This window comes from Pezoporus flaviventris, unplaced genomic scaffold, assembly GCF_033815535.1.
Source record: "Pezoporus flaviventris isolate CSIRO_AGI_PZ_B2104156 unplaced genomic scaffold, CSIRO_AGI_Pfla_v1 ptg000011l, whole genome shotgun sequence".
Classification (NCBI taxonomy): domain Eukaryota; kingdom Metazoa; phylum Chordata; class Aves; order Psittaciformes; family Psittacidae; genus Pezoporus; species Pezoporus flaviventris.
Window position 1 is genome coordinate 3,248,273 of NW_026892559.1, and position 17,172 is coordinate 3,265,444.

The 17,172-nt window shown below is 48.1% G+C and overlaps 1 long non-coding RNA gene across 3 annotated transcripts; it reads left to right on the top strand.

The window, feature by feature from the left end:
- Positions 1-6,348: 6,348 nt before the first annotated feature.
- Positions 6,349-17,113, top strand: LOC133268038 (uncharacterized). Of its 3 annotated transcripts, none has more exons than XR_009742939.1 (3): positions 6,349-8,753; positions 13,968-14,902; positions 16,809-17,113. It is a non-coding gene; the product is annotated as an uncharacterized LOC133268038 (long non-coding RNA). The 3 variants fall into 3 exon arrangements; XR_009742941.1 differs by having other exon boundaries at positions 16,878-17,113; XR_009742940.1 differs by having other exon boundaries at positions 13,968-14,063.
- The last annotated feature ends 59 nt before the right edge of the window (positions 17,114-17,172 follow it).

The window sequence follows — 17,172 nt, forward strand, 5'->3', positions numbered from 1 at the left end:
CACCTGCCGCCCGGCGCCGTCACCCCGCCGACACGTCACCGCCGGGGCCAGCCCGGAAGAGCCCGGTGTAAGCCCGCCCCCTCCGCTGGCGCCGCGTTGCCGTGGAGACGGAGACCCGCGGGGGCGGGGCCAGCCCGCTCCTGACGCCATATTGGGAGCGGCGAGCAACGGTGGCGGTGGTCCTGTGGTGTGAGGGAAGGCGGTAAGGGGAAGGGGACAAGAAGGAAAGGGCTGGCCTCTCTCCTGCCGCACATCCTCCTCTGGTGCGGCTGACTCAGGGAGCTGCTCCTCGGAGGAAGTGTCCTCCGGGTGTGTCGTGTGGAGGCCACAAAAGTGCGGAGAGGAAAGGCTGGGCACTATGGTGGAGCCGGGCCTGCAGCTGCCAGCTCAGGTTTTGGGCTACGTCCAACTCCGCTTTAGGTTTCTGAGTTATAGAATCACAGAATGGTTTGGGTTGGAAAGGACCTTAAGATCATCCAGTTCCAACCCCCCTGCCCTGAACAGGGACAACTCAGAAGACCATGACAACCTCTGTCCAACCTGGCCTTAAACACTGCCAGGGGTGGTGCATTCACAACTTCCTTGGGCAACCTGTTCCAGTGTCTCACCACCCTCACAGTAAAGAACTTCTTCCTTATATCTAACCTGAACTTCCTCTGTTTCAGTTTGAACCCATTACCTCTTTTCCGATTGCTGCATTCCCTGATGAAGAGTCCAAACGCAGGGAACTGTGAGGCAGAGCCTTTGTGTCAGTAGGTGGCAGAGGGGGAGCTGCAACGGTGGCAGCAGCTGAAAAATGCAGATGGGAAGCGCTGACTTGAACAGGTTTTGTGGCACAGCATGAAACAGGAGTGCTGTGGCTTGTCCTGCAGCTCTTATTAGTGGATCTTGGTGAGCTGTCAGCTGTTCAGTCACCAGGAGGGGCATCCAAAGTGTTCCCTCCTCAAGGAAAAGATGCTCTGTTGCACTTAGTACTTGGAAGAAGACAGAGCTGTTGCTTAGGGAAGGTGATGTACCCTGCACAAATATGCCCAGTACCCATGGAAGGGAGCATTTATTCATAAAGACATTTGTGAATGTGAACACGTCCCAGACTGATGATTCAGTTGACAGTGGGGACACAAAGAGCTTTGAAACTGGTTGGCACAATCGCCTCTACAGCTGGCAGGCCAGCGGTGACCTGTGGAAGCAGTGAATTGGAAGCCAGTCAGCACAGCTGTATGCAAACCCACTGTGCTGCGATGTGTATGGCAGGATCACCAAGCTTCTGCGTGGTTTTCTCCTTTGCAGTGTGTGTGATGGAGTTGTGGTTAGGTGTTCGGATGAATTGTATGCCTCCATCGAGATAGCACCATCACTGGGAGAATGCTTTGATTTCCCAGAAGAATGTGATCGCCTGTTGTGTTATGTGTCATCTCTTGAGCCGCTGCTTCTGAGCAATTACCCGGCTGCCAAGTCTGGCTTACTGACACAGATTAAAAAAAAGGGAAAAAAAGAAAGAAAATTGCACTCTTTGAACTGAAAACTCCTTCGTGACCAGGAATAAGGACTGGCGGATGACAATGACTTCACTTGCTGACTGAGAGGGTGGTTAGTGTTCGCAGCGTGCAGCTCCATGAACTGTATGCATCAAAACACTGACTGAAGCTACCCACAGTGCTGGCATACAAGGGCAAGAGCATGTTATTAGTAACTGCTTTGAAGTGTTGGGTCTAAGAGGTTATTTATTTATGAAGGGAAGCCAAATGAGAATTGCATTCCTTCAGGTGGGAGCTCTCCAAAGATATTGACATCCTGGCCCTCTATGGTGACAGGGGTTTTACACTGGTGAAGCACTAGAACTGATGATCCAGACCTTGATCTCTGCAAATGAAGAGCTCACTGGGGCTCAGCAGTGCAACATCACTTGACTGTAACTGAGGATGATACAGAGAAGACAGAGCCAGGCTCTTCCTGGGACTTTCGCACAGCGAAAGGCAAGAGGCAAAGGTTGCACATTGCATCATGAAATTCTGGTGCAATAAAAGGAACAAAACCATCACTCTGAGGGTGGGAAAGCACTGTTACAACAGCCCAGAGAAATCAGGGAATATCCATTCCTAGAAACAGTGAAAATTTAACTGGACAGTTTCTACAATACTGTGGTCCTGCAACACCTGGAAACATTTTCCTGTGTAATTCTTGGATCTCTTTCAAATTATTGGATCAAAACAACTGTCCATAACTTTCTTCTTCTTAGAATACTTACTTTGGAATGCATTTTAAAAAATCTCTCCCCCTGTCCTCCTCAGAGTGTGTAAGTTTGCCATTGGCAACTAGGGGTTAAGATATTTGTGATACAGTTACAGTGCAGCCCCTCTGAAGTCCAGCCCCTGGCTAGCTGGACACTGCCAAACACTGAGGAAACCTTACAGAACCCTCCCCAAAGCTGACAGCTGATACAGACAAGAGCTGATACAGCCAATGTCAAACAGCAGATCTTCAGCAGAGGCAGAAATCGAGACTGCTGTCTGTCCCGTGCCAGGGCAGAATGCTTCATGCTCTGAGTTAGAGGGCCTGGGAGTCCCATACACAGTCCCTGTGCTGTTTCCTGCTTCGTGCCCATGAGCTTTGCAAGATCACCCCGAGGAGACGACCACCAGGCCAGTGAGCTGGGCTTCATTTCTGAGGGGGAGCTCCACCGTGTGGGCGCTGCTGAGAACTTCTGCTGCAGGAAGGGAGCCTGGATTCAGGTGGCCTGGGTTTGCAACGGTGGGATATTTCTCCTATTTTACTGCAAGACGAGGCGGGAAGTTTCCCCCATGCCTAGGAGAACACCTGCATAACATAAATCAGCTGGTTGTGCCCAAGGGGATTGCTCAGACCCTTGTGCCTGACTGGGCAACGTTAAAACAAGCCCCGGGACCTCATTGCTCGTGTGTCCACTTCTGCTACTAGAGCTGGAGGGGAGAACAGGCAGTGAATGACTCCTTTCCTGGCAGCTCCTGCCATTAGAGAAATACAAGAGGCAGAACTGGCCTGAGATGATAGAAAAAAACAGGCCTGCTGACACTGACAAGGCCCAAACCTATAGGTCTGATGTGCCTTTCATTTGTGCTGCTCCATGTGTGTGTCCTTCAGTATCTTCCCTGAAGCATCGGCCTTTATATGCATGTGCTGACCCTGCCTTTTGTGTACAGTTGCACTAACATGTCCCAGATTGATTGGATTCTCTTTGTGTTAGAGAATGAATCTGCGTGTGCCCTAAAGCCATGTCTGTCTCAGCATTGGAAATCCAGCTAATCACCTCCTCCCAAAGGAAGAAATCATGAATTACTGACAAAAATGTTTACCTAAAATTAAAAAAAAAAAAAATAAGGCTAACCTGTAAAAAAAAAAATAATCCCAGGAAGCTGTTAATTTTCAAGAATAGGTCTGATTAATCATTGCATCAACAATTTGAAACACGGCTTTATCCTGGGCTCACTGCTTTCAGTCTACCAACACAGCTTGGATCAGGAGGGCTCAGTCTGCAAGTGCAGACACTTTTCCACCCTCAAATAGACAACCCCTGCAAAGGCAGTCGAGGCCCTGCGAGTTTAACTGCCTTCTGCTTGTCTTTCATCACATGTAATAAGGAATCTGTGAGGAGATCACACATTGCATGACTGGTTAGCTTCTTGGCACTCAGGTGCATCTCTCTGTACTGGCTCTCTGCTGAATCTTGTGTTTCTGGCTGCTTTTCTGCTGCTGTTGTCAGAGTCAACGCAACTAACGCTGAGCTGACAACATTCTCCTTGACTCCTATCACTTCAGCTATGTTGTCTGGGTTTGGGAGAACTTTCAGTGGCTAAGTATGGGACTGTATTCCCTGCCCACCACTCCACAGTCTGCCTTCCATGTTGCTGCTCCACTTCTGCTGCGTGCTCCAAACTACTGCGGGGACCTTTAGATGGTGTAGGTGGGAGATGGAGGTGGTGGCAACCTCACTGAGGTGAAGTAGGGGACAGTCATACACAGGGGTGGTTTATCATACACCAGGGTGGGTGTTTGCTGTTAACACTTGTATCCTGGGATACCAACTCACAGAGAAAGGGGTGAGAAACATTGAAAACGTGGCTACAAATTACCTGACTGCTTATTTCCCAACCTGTACATCATATCACTGCTGTATTCAAACTCTTCCCAGAATGAGATGAGCCTTCAATACATTTGGACACTGTGGAGATATCCTTCCCCATGGGGGCACCAAGCGCCGAATATTTGCCCTATAGAGTTTCAGAGAACACAGTATTACTGTCTTTTGGAATTCAGGCTGACTTAGTGAAATTTCACATTTTTGATGTGAAAAGCAGGGGTTTTTTTTGCATTATTTTTTTTCTTTTGCACTTACCTCTCCCCTCCACCCCCCCCCCCCCCCCCCCCCCAGTGTGTGTTTTAATTGTCCTTCCTCTGAAATTTCCTACATTTAGAATTATAAGAAGCTTATCTAGAGGGAAAAAGCCTAGTGAAATGGACAATGTTCTATGGTCAATGCACTGTATCCCACAAAGAATTGTAGAATGGTTTGGGTTGGAAAGGACCTTAAGATCATCTACTTCCACCCCCCTGCCATGGGGAGGGATACCTTCCACTAGACCAGGTTGATCAAGTCCATGTCCAACCTGGCCTTGAACAATGCCAAGGGATGGAGCAACCGCAGCTTCCTTGGGCAACCTGTTCCAGTGCTTCACCACCCTCACAGTAAAGAACTTCTTCATTATATCTAACTTAAATCTACCCTGTTTAAGTTTAAACTGATTATATGCACAAACACATTTGATTCCCCCTTGACTTTGTCCCCACATATTTATAGAATAATAATAGAATAATAGAATAATTAGGGTTGGAAAGGACCTTAAGATCATCTAGTTCCAACCCCCCTGCTGTGGGCAGGGACACCTTACGCTAAATCATATCACCCAAGGCCTTGTCCAGCCTGGTCTTGAACACTGCCAGGGATGGAGCATTCACAACATCCCTGGGCAACCCATTCCAGTGCCTCACAACCCTAACAGGAAAGAATTTCCTCCTTATATCCAATCTAAACTTCCCCTGTTTAAGTTTTAACCCATTGCCCCTTGTCCTGTCACTACAGTCTCTAATGAAGAGTCCCTCTCCAGCATCCCTATAGGCCCCCTTCAGATACTGGAAGGCTGCTATGAGGTCTCCACACAGCCTTCTCTTCTCCAGGCTGAACAGCCCCAATTTCCTCAGCCTGTCTTCATATGGGAGGTGCTCCAGTCCCCTGATCATCCTCGTGGCCCTTCTCTGGACTTGTTCCAACAGTTCCATGTCCTTTTTATGTTGAGGACACCAGGACTGCACACAATACTCCAGGTGAGGTCTCACAAGAGCAGAGTAGAGGGGCAGGATCACCTCCTTCAACCTGCTGGTCACGCTCCTTTTGATGCAGCCCAGGATACGGTTGGCTTTCTGGGCTGCAAGCGAACACTGCCTGCTCATGTTCATTTTCTCATCAACCAACACGCCAAGTCCTTCTCTGCAGGGCTGCTCTGAATCTCTTCTCTGCTCAACCTGTAGCTGTGCCTGGGATTGCTCCGACCCAGGTGTAGGACCTTGCACTTGGCATGGTTAAACTTCATGAGGTTGGCATCAGCCCACCTTACAAGTGTGTCAGGGTCCCTCTGGATGCCATTCCTTCCCTCCAGCGTATCAACCAAACCACACAGCTTGGTGTCATCGGCAAACTTGCAGAGGGTGCACTCAATCCCACTGTCCATGTCAGCGACAAAGATGTTAAACAAGACCGGTCCCAACACCAATTCCTGAGGGACACCACTTGTTACTGGTCTCCAACTGGAAATTGAGCCATTGACCACAACTCTTTGCGTGTGCCCATCCATCCAGTTCTTTATCCACCGAGTGGTCCATCCATCAAACTGATGTCTCTCCAATTTAGAGACAAGGATGTCATGTGGGACAGTGTCGAACGCTTTGCACAAGTGCAGGTAGATGACATCAACTGCTCTACCCCTGTCCATCAGTTCTGTAGCCCCATCATAGAAGGCCACCAAATTGGTCAGGCAGGATTTCCCCTTAGTGAAGCCATGCTGGCTGTCACCAAGCACCTTGTTGATTTTCATGTGCCTTAGCCTGCCTTCCAGGAGAATCTGCTCCAAGATTTTGCCAGGCACAGAGGTGAGACTGACTGGTCTGTAATTCCCCGGGTCATCCATTTTCCCCTTCTTGAAAATGGGGGTTATATTTCCCTTTTTCCAGCGTCAGGAACTTCCCCTGACTGCCATGATTTCTCAAATATGATGGCCAGCGGCTTCGCAACTTCATTTGCCAGCTCCATTTCTCCTAGTTGAGGAGATAGGTCTCAGGAGTATCTGTTCTTACCTACCACTAATATACTGCTTAGTGCTGTCCCCCAGAAGGTCCAGCTTGCACCCATATGAAAGTAATACATGCAAAGGCAGCATTTACAGCCTGAAAAAACAGCAGCTTAAAGCCTGGTGGGTTTCCTGAGCCCCTGCAGGTGGAAAGCATGAGCCCTGGCTTGGCTTTAATTTTTAAGTCAACTTTCAGCCTTTTCACATGAGGGGCATGTCCACAGGCTATGGCCCATCCCAAGAGGACTGCCAGTCTGGAGAGGCAGTATCAAAGCTCATAGTCCTTGGGTTAAGCCCTCAGGGTGTTGAGCCCCACAGTGGAATATCGAGCAGGACCACATCTCCTGAGCAGTGGCAGGGTGGAGGGTGGGAAAGAGGCAGAGATTTGCCCTCATTATGCATGGGTCTAACATGCCCAATTACCCCATCCTCTCCTCACCTCCATAATGTAAAAGGCTGTTGTTGAGAGTGGTCATAATTCACGGTGAACACTCTGCTTCCCCCTTACTCCCTTCACACCCACTGCTCTCCACTTTCCTTCCAGAAAAAAAACGTGTCTTTGATGAAATGAAATGGCTCAGTCAAAGAACCCCTCAAATGGTTGGGGACCCCTGCACTTGGCCACCCTTGCCCACTTCCCAGCTCTATTTCTGGCTGAGTTTGGAGTTTAAGTGGGCTGACCTTGTGCCCTGACTGCCCCGGGGGTCAGTGATGAAAGCGGATGGAGGCTTCACAGTCAGGTCTCTTGTGTGTGACTCTTTTGTTCCCAGGACAAGGGTGTGCAGTGCCTGGGACAGTGCTTAATTGTTCAGGGGGCATTGCTTTACCCATCATGCCCTTCCCCGGGTGGCCCCAGCCCTTCTTGCTCATGAGTGGGAGGGAGGCAGCTTCCCCACTTGGGGTAGGGAGCAGGAAGCAGAGTCTGAGTTACTCAGCATCATTTCTGGCTTTTTATCAATCCGTGTAATAAATTCTGTGGAGTGCCAGAAAGCCAAAAAAAAAAAAAAAAAAAAAGGGAAAAATATAAAAATAACTTCCTTACAATCTGTGACTCCGGTCTGTCACTTGATGCATCCTTCATTGTCCCACCATGCAGGCAAAAGCAGTATCACCAGGTACCAGCCAGCTCCTGCATCCATCCGCTGTGCTCTGTGGGGTGCACTCTGCTACCGAGAGCTCCCTCTGCCCTTTTGCAGGTGTTTAATGAGGAAACCTTCATGTGCCAGGGCTGAGGCACTGCGCTTAGCTCCATTGGAGGTAATGGGTTCACACCAGAAGCTTTGGTTGGGGCATATCAACCAAGCTGGGCTGTAGTGTGGGGAAGCAAGCCCAGAGATGGATGTAGTGAGGCTTCTGGAAGGCTTTGTTTTCACCTGAGCTGGACACCCCCTTCTAGAACTGCCCTGAGGACACATAGAGGAGGAGTGGGTTTACTGTCGATATGACAGGGCAGGGAAAAGATGCTAGACAACCTGTGGGTGTGGTGATAAAGAGCTGAAGGTTTACAAAGGTCCCTGATGGAGGTAAGTCAGCAGAGCTCAGTGTAAGCATGTGGGAAGATTTGTACTACTCAATACCTCTTTGGCTGCCCCCTCAGTATCTTTCTTCTCTCAGTGGGTCTTTCATGTGCTTTACATCCTCATTACAGCTGGAGGCTGGGTCAGGAGCCTCCACAGCACGCCCTCACCTCTCCTGTTTCGGGGAGTGACTGCACAGAGGAAATGGATAAAAGGAGTGGAGGGTCAGGGTTTAATTACCACATTGCGTGCAGAGACGAGTGATGGACAGAGACTGTCAGTGGGTCACTGATTAGCTGCCATGGAGCAGACAGAGGAGGGGGAAAATGTGATGAGCCCCCAGGACAGGCCAGTGTCAGGGAGTCATGAGGTATGGAGATGGCAGCTTGTAATGGGGGACACTTTCTTCAAGTTGTTCCCCCAGTCCTTCATCCCCTCCTTGTTCCTGGTCTAACAGGAGCCCTCTGGGCTCAAAAACCTCCTGCTGGGCCCTGGCTGCTTCACTGGTCAGGGATGAGGGCTGTTGGGGTGGAAAGGGGAAGAAGGTGGTAATCTCCTGCAGACTGTGTTGACCTCTTGTCTTACTGTGGGGAGGCAGTAAAGAAGGATGGAGGGAGTGAGGGAAGAAGGAAAGGAGGAACAAAAGGGTAGGAGGGAAGGGAAGGGAAGGAAAGGAAAGGAAGAAGGCTTAAGGGGAAGGCTGCTGGCAGGTGAGGTATAATACACACAGAGTGCTCCTCTGTGCAAGTGTGAAGGTTTCCTGCACAAAAATCAGCCCAGGCAAAGTTGAAACCAGGCTGCCTGTCTCCAGTCCCACTGCCTCATCACTGCCTCCCTTGGACGTGGCTGAACGCCTCAGGTAATCTTTCTCCCTATCACATTCCTAGCATCTGTTTGCTCTGGGGGTGTGAGAAACCAAGATTATTCTCTTGGCAGATTTGGTGACCTGGTTTTGTGTAAGCAGAACGTCAAAGTAACAAGTTTCAGTAAGTTGTACCCCTTCTGCTCCCAACCCCATAGGTGCTTCTCCCTCCTTTCCTTCGCACACTCATATTAAGTCCTTGTTCCTCATCCCACCACACTGTTTCTGAGTCCGGCCTCCCATTTCTACATACTCGATAACTCAGTCAAATCTTATCCCTTACCCTGCCCTCAGTCCTGCCATACAATGTCACACCTAACCTTCTTCCACCAGGCCTGTTACCCTTCATCTCAAGACTCCTTTTACTTCTCCTTTTCCCTACAGTGCCTCTACATATCCTCTTTTGGATTCTGACCTTCAGTTTCTAATGCCATCCACAGTTGCCCTCCAAGGTCCTGCTTCCCATACCCCCTCTCCCTGTCACTCATACCCTTTCCTCTCCCTTTCTCTCCTTTCCTCAATCATTCTTTACCCCTCTTCCTGTCCCCTTCACCCCTCATCTCCCAAGGTTGTTTGCATAATCATCTGTGGAATCATGAGATCACTGTCTTTTTCTGTCTCTGTCAGTGGGAACATCCCATTAAGGAGCGTGGATAAGTGACCAGGGGCCATTGGGGTGACTCTGGCACCCCCTCTCCCTGCACTCCCTACATCCCTCTTCTTCTGTATCAAAGGAAGCTTTATTATCCAAAAGCAGAAAGAGAGAAGCAGATAAAAAGGCGGAACATGTGATTTCATTGGCTTTATTTAGCGATCCAGCTATCCCCCCTCTCTTTTTTTGATTCATCCAGAATTATCCAAGAATCCATAATCCATCCTTGGGCTTCTCATCTGTGAAAGAGATGGTGGTAGATGCTTTTTTCCAAAGGGACCAACAGCTGAACTCTTGGTCTCCACAGGGTGCAAAGATGACTCTGATGGGGCTCTGTAGGCAGTGTAATGCCTTTGACTAGATTAGTCTCTACTGCAGGACTATGGGATCCCACCCTGTGAAGAGGAATTGGAACCAGGGAGAAGCAAATCCTTTCCTTTTTTCACCATTTCTAAATGGGGGTTTCTAAGAGGATCCAGCAGTGCATTGCTTTATCAGGGGCACTGCTTGGTGGGGAGGTTTATGTTTGTAGCATTAGATGCACATTTGAACTATTGAGTTTCTGGGGTAACATTCTTCATCTCAGGGTGCTTTGGTTGTCCTTTGTGATGGAGGTGACCCGTGTTTATCTACTGATCACCTTTAAGTGATCAGTAGATACTGATTTAAGGCTGACTGTACGTTTCTGATGAGCACCCGGTATGACAGAGCTACTGTAGAAGCAGTGAGGCCGAGCTGGGATTGCACTGAGGATCTCAGTGTTTGTGCTGGGATGCATTTAGATGCTATGAAACCAGGACGCAGGAAAAGGATTGTTGTGTATTCCTTAATTGTTACATATTAGATGGGTTTGATGCTTTTACAATGAAAGCTGCTCTGCATGCAGTTTCAAAACAGATAGGGTTGACTTAGCACAAATCTTTATTGTGGGCACAGTCATATAAGGAGTTGGTCAGTGCACCGTTTTCATGACGGTTTAACCAGCTTGGTTAAAATCCACTAGACAAGAAAGCCTTCTAATGTGGGAATATAATGGCCCTTTTATCTGTATAGTCCATTCCCCTTCTCTACAGGAATAAAATTTCTGCAGATAACGCCTTACATCCACAGCTTTGTGTGCATGTGTGCGGGAAGTCACTAAGGCTGCAATCTGAAGATTGTTTTAAGGGCCTTTCAAAACAGTTGAGGCACTGGATGGGAGAAGAGTGCAGAAAGCTTGGTAATGGAGTCAGGAGGTTTACGCCGTGTTCACCTGAGGCACAACACAGACTGAGATGGACTTGGGACAAAGGGTAGTCAGAAGAGTAAAAAGGGTCACTAGAGAAGAAGATGAGCAGAAGGGCAGAAACAGCAAGATTTGCTTCAGGTGAGACCAAAGAATTTTGTTTTCTTTCAGAAGGCAGTATCAGTGAAGAATATATCCGAATGCTCTAAAAGGTAGGGAGGTGGGAATTTGGCTGGGGAATTGTTTCTGTTTCAGAAAGGTCATTGTGGAAGTTGCAGTGACTTTAGTGTCATGTGAACTTTTAAATATCTATGTACGTACGTGTAAACTAACTCGGTGAAGCAGTATGTTCAAGGAGAAGACTATAGCTAGAAGGATGCCTGTGGGAATGCCTGACGTATAATTTTAATGGTGTGTGGGAAGACAAGATGTCCCACGGGGATTTGCCACAGCTTTTTTGTGGTAGGAGATCATGCACAAAAACATTTACGTCAATCGTGTGGAGAAAGTAAAGACATTACAACCCATCCAACAAAGAGTGTCTGCTCCAGCTTACAAACAGCTGAATCAGTAAATGTGGAGGCAAGAAAGTGACTTTTTTGTGCCTCCCATGTGTTTTTTAATAAATGCAGAGTTCCTATAAAAATCTAGACCCATTGAAGCAGCCACTGGAGTCCTGCCAGTTATGGGTCCCTATCATTTGATTTTCCCAAAACAGGCACCATGACTCTATTCGCAAGACATTTCCATTAGAATGTTGGGCTGATTTGACTTATATCCTGCCCTGTTGTGTCTGACTCATTTTTCCCCATCTCCAGGAGAAGCCCGAGGGAAGGCAGAGGGCCCTTCACATAGATGCTCAAGGTCTCTATCAGATAATAGCTGAAGAAATATTTGCCATGACTGCGCTATGGTCATTTTTTGCCATTCCTTAGTCACTTGGCAGCCAATGGAGGGAAGAGGCAGAGCAGGGTGGGGGAGAGTAAATGAGACAGAGGGACAAGAGAACAAAAGATTCTTTTGTGGTACAGAGAGAAAGAAAAGGGAAAGCATCACCAAATGCCCAGAAGCCATGTTTGTAACAAGAGACCTATTCTCTCAGCTACTTAGAAAACAACTTGGAGTAAAAAGCCCTGGTTGAATTAACCCTTCATGGAGGCGATTTACTGAGTATGCAGGAAAGAGGCATGGCCATGGGAGGCGTAATCTGTGTGGTGAGGTAGAGATGTTGGCTCTTGGGCAATTTAAGCTAAGGATTTATTGTCTGGGAAGAGGAGGTAGGAATGACGTTCGGTGGTTTGACCATACCAAAGTCTTAAAATGTCAGATGTCCCTTTTTCATAGGAGCTTTGGTTTTGGCAAAGATCACTGGAGGGGTTTTTTGCAGCATATGAGGTGATAAATCTTTTCCATAGACATTTTTATCTAGGGACACTGGTGCCTCAGGCTGTGGAGAGAGAAAACACCAACCATAAAATGCATTTTTTACTGCAGCATTAGCTTGTCCCATCACAACTTCTGTTAATTCGGTTCCTACTGTTGGACTTCAGAAACTCTGTTCTCACACACTTGCATGTCTCTTGCTCACGTCTTAGACCTCCCTTTGACTGAGAAGAGCAATTTTATTTGATTAGGGGTTCTCTCTGAGAGAGAGAATGAGTTGAAGGTAGGTGAAAGTCTCCACTCCCAAAGAAACAACCAGCTTTATTTCACTGTGAACACTCTCCCTTACCCTCTTCTCTCCCCTTTCTAAGGAGGCTTCCTGTTTTATCGAGTGAACCTTTGAGTGAAAGAGGACTTCTGTGATGATGGTAAGAAAAAGTTCTGTCCAAGGGAAGAGAAGCTGCACCTATCTGAAGAACAAAAGTGGGATATCAGCATGCACCATGTCAGTTTCTACCTGAGCTTGCTTCCAGGTGCTCTGCAAATTAAAAGAAGCAAGACAGATCTGAAATCAAAGCTTTTTCCCCCCGTGACAGTACAGAAAGGACAGCACCCTGCATCTGGAGCCACCTCTCACAGGGCCAGGCAAAGAGAAAGCAAAGAGCATTTGGATAATGGAAGATGATCCTCCTCTCTTCTTCCCCACCTCGCCAGGACAGGAGCAGTGTCCACCCCTCGTGGGTCACCCATCCCCCTTGGCTGGATGGCAGAGATGGGGAGGGTGCAGGGGGGGCCCATGGAACCCGCAGTCAGGTGGGCTGCTGAGCGGATGTGAGATAAACACAACATTACGACTGTGCTTTCATAAGTAAGCAATCACATGGGACTTGTGCTTGTGTGTTAGAGTGGTGCTTTGAAAACAACCAGGAAAATCATGTGGCCACAGAAGCCTGCAGGCTTCCAGCCCTCCCCCATTCTCCAAACTTCTCCCTCCCGTTCCTCTCCTTTCTATCATCTCCCTTTTTCTGGCTTACGGAGATGGTAACCACAAAGGCTGGAGCTGAATTTTGCTCCTTCTGGGGCTTTGGGATGTTTGTGTTGGCACCTGTTCTTGGCTTCCAACCTGCCTGTGCCACTCAGACCACCTGTGCTGTGTGATGTGCCCTGCAGCCCTGCCAGGGCACATCACACAGTGATGTTCAAGTTCAGTCTCCTACAGGGGGATGCTAAATACGATTAAACCCATTGCTCAGTGGGATTTTTCACTATAGCAGCTCCAATTTCATCTGAAATTGACTTTTTCTTGGCACTATGGTTTTAATACCTGACTGGCACTTACTGGAGTCACTTGTAAAGTCAGAAGAGCAAGTCCTGGAGTTTGAAATGAAGTTTGGAAACTCAGAAGCTCAAAGTTCTCCACTGCTCCCTCATACAAATCATTCACAGTAGTACAGCAAGGCAGGAGTCTCAGAGCATTAAGATCTCAGTTGAGCTAAGATCAGGTGGTGTTCTGTGTAGAACAAGTGCACCACACTATCAACAAATACATGTCTTTGAGCCTTGGTTCCATTAACAGACTGCTATTGTCACTGAGTTCTTACATCCATATGGCTACCAACCTTAATGAGGAAGGAACTCTGGGATATAGTGGGCTGTGCCAGGTGAGGCTCGACCTGTCCCACTGTCCTACCACTTGGCTGGTGTTGCCACCTACACGTTCTTCTACTGTATATTCCTCCAGCTATCATTTCTTCCAGACTGGCCTTTCTTAGGTTAGATGCTCAGAATCTTAGTCTCCAGTCCATAAGACCTCCAACTTTTACTGCATTGCATGTTTCCCAAAGCCAAGCCCTTCCCTTCCCTCTCTCCACTCTCTTCTCCCTCTTTTCCTATCTATTCTTAAAAGAGATGGAATAATTTCAAAACAAAGTCCCATTTTTTTTTTTTCAAGAGATCCATCTGGATTCTAGTCAAGAGGATCTGCTGGAGGCAAAACAATAAGGCACAACATGTGAGGAAGAACTGAAGAATGGGTGCATCTGTATGGGTATGATGTGCAGGGTGTTTCGGGGGACCGAGGCTGTTAACCTGTTTGAGATCAAGTGCCACAAGCTCTTAAAGCCATGATGACCTCTGTGAGAGACAGACATTTCTACCTGAAGACACAGTTCAAGTGTCTCAGAGCTGAGCTTCTGTTGCCTTGCAGCTGGCACATCCTGCTTTACCCCCTTACTGGGTTAGACTTTGAGTGCAACTGGACAGGCTGGACTGTACTAATCCCTGAATGGAGCATGGCTTGAGTTTGCCCAGAATGGCCTGGGTATGGCTGGCTTGGCATGAGTTACACTGGCTTTGATCTGACTGAGCCAAACTTAACATGGACTGAGTGCAATCTGAATGCAGGTTTGAGATGGCATCTTGAGATGAGCGTGTTCTGAGTAGGCTAGACCTGACGGGATTAGCTGCCTTACACTGTGTTGGACTTGGAGATGAAAACAAGACTGCTTTGAACCGAGTTAATATTCATGGTGGATGGGAGCAGGCTGATGGGAAGAGTTTGCCTGGATACAGTGCTGCAAGTGACTTCGCTGGTTTAAAAGCCTCATTTTGCTTTTACCAAAACCTGTTGCACCATTTAGGAATCCAAATGCTGAACCAACTTTCCATGGGTAGGAAAAAGATTATTCAGCAAGTGCTGAAATAGGTTCCCCAAAAGGCTGACAAAAATCTTTAGCTCCTCAGTGTCCAACAGCTCTCGGCCATCTCCTTCTTTTACAGCCTCTGAGTGGTTCATGCCAGAACATCTGCATCTTCTTCCTGAAGAAGCCTTAAAAAGGAAAATGCTCAGAGAAATTCCCAAATGAGGGGTGGCTGCTGGTGTTTGAAGTGAGTTAATAGGACCTGAAAACCTCACACATGAGATTTTATTAATGACTAGGTTGCCTTGATAGTGCAACATTTCATGCAATCTAAAATAGTGTGTGTAATGCATTGCCAGTGTGACTTACTGAAGTGACAACATAAATACTTGGACACAGGATTAAGCCTCAAATAAAGGGAAATTCAGACTGTTTCCCGATAAACAATGTGTCAACATAAAATACTGTACATGGATGACCTGGCAAGTCAGTCTAGGTGGCAGTGCTGCCAAATCCCTTCCCTCCCCACTTGTTCTGGCTCTGCTTTTATAAACCAGAAACGTGTAGTGATGGGTAGGAGATGGTGTTGTCCCAGGGAGAAGCAGAGCCCCATCTCCTTACACAGCTAGCAGAGAGTGGAGCAGGAGAGCGGAGGGTAGCACAGTGCTGTACAGCTGCAGGGCTGCTCACAACAGGGCAGAGCTCCCGGAGAATGTGCTCTTTGTTCCCTGCCTTTAAAGGGTAAGAGAAACACTTATGCATGGCAAATTAGCCCAAAAATGTATTTCTCTAAAACACCCGATTGTCTGGCCAGCTCTGCAGCTGCAGGGAAGTTTCAGGGAGAGAAGGGGGAGGCGGCGGGAAGGAGAAAGAGGGAGGCAGGGAAGGAGGATTTTGATGGCTGTGGGGGAAAAGGCAAGATGATTGTGTGGATGAGGGACAAATTCTCATGCCTTGATTCAAACAAAGCTGACCAGTGAGCAGGGGACCCCTGATGGAGGTGCCATGTTGGTGGCCAGGGGACCATGGATGCTGTGTGGTCTTCTGGGGGGGTAGGGAGGAGAGGGGACAGAGGGGACAGGAGGCAGCTGTGCTCCAGGCAGTGCACTGCTGCAGCCGGTGGTGCCGGGGAGTCCTGGTTCCCATCTGGGCAAGCAGTGCCATGCTCCTCTAGTCACCATGTCCTGCATCCCAGGGGGCAATGTGTTGTGACCCCTCTGCTTCAGAGCAAAATGCACAGGGTGCAGTTCTCTGTGGAGGTGCAGGGGCTGTGCTGTTCCCAAGATGTGGCACTTGGGTTTAAAATGTCCCAAATGTACCTCTTGATTAGGAACTTCATCTGGGCTTGTTAAGAATGTCCAGCCTAATGTTGATAGTCATTTAAAAACTCCCAGACCATCGCTGGTGGACAAGTGATTCCTTGAACTTCCCTGGGGTTCAGAAAGCAAAACCTAATGGTAAGATTCTTCATAACCGCTCAGACAGGGAAGTTCATGGTGAGTGCCACTGTCCTGTCCCTGCCCCAGGGGATGCCACTGATAGCAGAGTCAGGCCCACCGTGAGCACAGCGGAAACCTCAGTGTCCGAGGAGAGTCTCCCACACTGGCTGGGATGAGAGGTCCTCCTCGTGTGCGTGAATGTGCATGATGAGAATTTATTTTTCTTCCATTAGCTGTTGATGTGAAGGAGAGGTGCTCCCTGCTGCAAACAACAGTGCGTTGCAGGAACAGCCTGACCAGTCCTCATTACTACCTGCTGAATGCTCTTGAGATCATCTATGGTGTGATCCAGATACTGTTCTCTGGAGAAGCAGCTCAGGCTAGTCTTTGTCTTTGAGGACACTCATGGATGCACTTGCCTGTTTTATATCCAGGTTGCAGAGCTCTGTCCTTTCTGTGATGTGACATGGCCTACTCTGGGCAGACAAGAGCATCTCCTTCAAAGTCACCGGTGCCACCTGCTGTGAGGGCTGGTGAGACTGGTAGGTAGCCTTAGGTTAGGCAAAACTTAGACTGCCTATGAGGAATATAGAGAGATGACAGTCTCAGAAGAGAATTTGGCTTTGATATATCCCTGTGACTATCCAGCTCAGGTGTAGGGTTAATGGTGCCACCAGTTCAAGCTGGCACAAGCAAACTTTACTCTGTTTCCAGTTGCTAAACTCATTGTGTGACCAGATTTTTCCAAGGAAAACCTTATAACTCTTCATATTTGTAATCCAGAAGTCCTATGAAGTCCCCTCGCACTGGACTGGAGGAAAGGAGACAAGTTGAAACTGGCTGTTTCATCTGAACAAGCAGTGATCCTGACTGCTGGTAGGAATTATTCATTCTTTCTTTTCAGAGGTTACATGAAGATGCTTTGGATGACACTGGGTATGGAGGTACCTGTTGGATATCTGACTGAGGGAAGACAGAATTAAGTCTGGGAACTTCCTATAGTGGAGAAGCCAATCAGACTTGTGATAGGCAAAGAAGAAAGTGGGGAGCTGAACACTCATCTCTGTGTGGCCACTGG